Raw genomic sequence first — 3,157 nt, 5'->3', positions numbered from 1 at the left:
TCTAAATATTGTGGGTTCGCTATACTATACAACGCTGGATATGAGCGAACACATTCGATCAGTTTTTCGTCGTCCATTTTCGATACTTGGAAGGCGTCACTATTAATCTCTCCGGCACGAACGGAGCGACTGTGCATACGTAGCGAAATCACGGACGGGACGGGGCACGTGCGGGACGGGACGTGCTAAACATCGTCGGCGACGATATTTTTCCCGTCCACGTTCCCGTCCCGTCGCTGTTCCCGTGACATATGCGTATTTGGATACATTTTGTATGCAACGATGTTTCCAAAACTTCCCGTCACGTCCCGTCCGGGTAAAATCCCGTCACGTATGCAGCGGCCTTTAAAAAATCAATATTTTCTGCTTGAAAAATCGATTCTTCGATTAATCGATCTCAGATCGCCATCCCTACTTGACACTTGTATGTGCACACTGCACAGTGCACTTCAACTTGTACTTCCGCCTTCGACATGGTCGCTCGTCTGCCGTGCGCCGGCGCTTGCGCACGGCAGATGAGCCCTTGAAAACACGTGTATAGCAAATCGAATAATTGGCGTAAATTCATCGAGTGCTGCAGCATCTCTAAGGTACGTGGTGCATTGTTTTGCTGCTCACTATTACTGAACATCGATATTTTGTGTTAACGTAATTTTCCCTAATGTAGTAGAAGCCACCCTGAGCCACCCGCTTTTCGGCTTGGTGCGATTCTACATTATTTTTGGTTCCGAAACCCGGCAATTTGCGTACCTATCAATTATCATATAATTAAAGCTTATGGTATTACTGGTCACACGTAATTCATAATCTAAAATCAAATCCGTTCGTATTATGTAGGTTCTTTGTTTAACAAAGTAGGAAATTGTTATAACGCTTATTTTATCGGTGCTTAAATTCAATCGGCTTAAAACAATTTCATATTCTAAAACTTAATATATATTCAGAAGTACAAGTCAAACTTCAAAGTGTTTAATTATTGTAGGAACTAGTTAAGCAATCACATATTTCATCGGTGCTTAAATTATTTTACATCGGCCTATAGTAATTTCACATTCCAAAAGATAATTAATTCACGTTACAGTTTATCCTAACCACATAACTAATATTAAAACGTAATTAATATTAGGTTAAATCCTAATAAAAAATGATTTTATTTTATATTAATACTCGCGGGGGTAAATTAAAAATCGAACGTCGAACATTCTAGCGGCCCGCGCAGCGCATCATCATAGATAGGTACATAACTTGTTATTGCAAATTATAATTTGTATTCATTCACATTACCGTTTCACGCGATTTTCATCCTTAACTTCATATGCGTAAAGGTGAAATAATATTTTCATTGTTTCATTTTATTTCATTATTTGAAAAATTACATCGAAGATTAAGGCCTTAATAGGGGCTAGCGACCTTGCTAGGTGATTTACAAGGCGGGATCGGGGGACCGGCGCGAATCTACCGTAGTAAAAGTACGTAGGTATAAAAATTATTAAAAATAGATTTGGATATGGAATCAAAATTTAAAACAACCATGCCCTGTGTTTCAATTTCATAAACACACTGTAAAAACGATATGATCTATATCTATCTAATAAATATTATGATCGATCATTTCGTGAAAGGGTCGCATTTCATGAAATGATCGAATGTCTATTGGCCACATCATGAAGTGGTTTGAGCAGATCAATGATAAGAAATCGTTTCTCGATATGGCCAACTAAACGCGAGGTTTATTCATGAAATTATCAAAATTATTTGATCATATTACTTATCGTAAAATAGTTACATTAATTATTATTTGTAGAGGCGCTGCAAGCGCTGTGTTTATGTGATAAGATGGCGGCCGTTGGCGAAAATTTAATTATTCCCAGTTAAAAACTTCATAATTCGTTTAATTACAATATGAAGAAAGTCATAGCAAAGAATTTACTTCGAAGAGGTTCGAGTACTATGGAAAATGCGGATATCTTATATTGAAGAAAAAATGCGTCTAAAATCCCACACATAACTATATTTAGGTACCTACGTAATATCCTACTATATTTATAATTGTTTCATTTTTAAAGCGATTCGCTTCTGGCACTCGCCACAGCTGACAGCACTCGCCGGCCGCTGCCGCGGCACGCTCGCTTTGCTCGCTCAGCTCGTGCGTTTTTACACGCTTTAAAGCTTCACCTGTATGTTTGAATGTTTGTAACCGACTTCTTTGGGCGCGATTTTGACCCACTAAACGGCCGGATTTCGTTCAAACTGTAGATTTATTGAGGACTGATGACAATACACTAATTTGATAAAATTTTCTATTTTTTAGTTCGGTTTTCTATAAAAAGCGTGTTTTTTAGTTTGTTTACTATTATTATTTTATTAAAGTCTAACCTAACCTAATGTTTACTATTGCAAAAACCATTCGCTTCTGGCATTCGCCGGCCGCTGCCGCGGCACTAACTTAAATGATAATAAACAAGTTCTTAAAATATTCTGAATTTTTTAATATTTTATGGACTCGCTATATTTTATACGATCTGGCCAAATGGTGAAACATTGACGATTAAAACGATGATCAAACTATGGCATACCTAATTATTATGATTATATTATGATAATATAATATTATACGTACACTTACTTACTTACATATTTTGTAAAATTAAATTGTAATACTGAAATGATTTAAAAGAGCAACTATGGAGTTTCTTGCCGATTCTTCTCCATAGATACTGATTTCCGAATCGGTGGTAGGTAAATATTAAAAAATAATATGTATTGACGTTTCAAAAGTGCTTCTCGAAGAAGTTTAATTGAATAAATAAATGTTTGAGTTTGTTTTGAGTTTATGTTGGCCATTTCATGAAATGCGACCATTTCGTGAAATGATCAAGAAGTTGCCAATAGATCGTTGGGATTTCGTTTTAGTTTACCATATTTTATCAAAATTAGACAGGAATTTACGCCGCGATTTTGAGGAAAAATATTCTTGCCGTCTTATGATCAATTAAGGGGTTTTATGCGTTCTAAATGCGAAGCCTTATTACGAGATACACATTTTTCTAGTATCAATAAATCTATAAAGTTTAAAGCATTCGACTACTCAAAATCAATCAAACTCAAAATCAATCAACGAATTACGAAACGTTTCAATTCAAATGCACTTGTTGCT

This window comes from Colias croceus, chromosome Z (genome assembly GCF_905220415.1).
Source record: "Colias croceus chromosome Z, ilColCroc2.1".
NCBI classification, from domain to species: domain Eukaryota; kingdom Metazoa; phylum Arthropoda; class Insecta; order Lepidoptera; family Pieridae; genus Colias; species Colias croceus.
The sequence above is the reverse complement of the archived record's forward strand: the minus strand, read 5'-3'. Positions refer to the sequence as shown.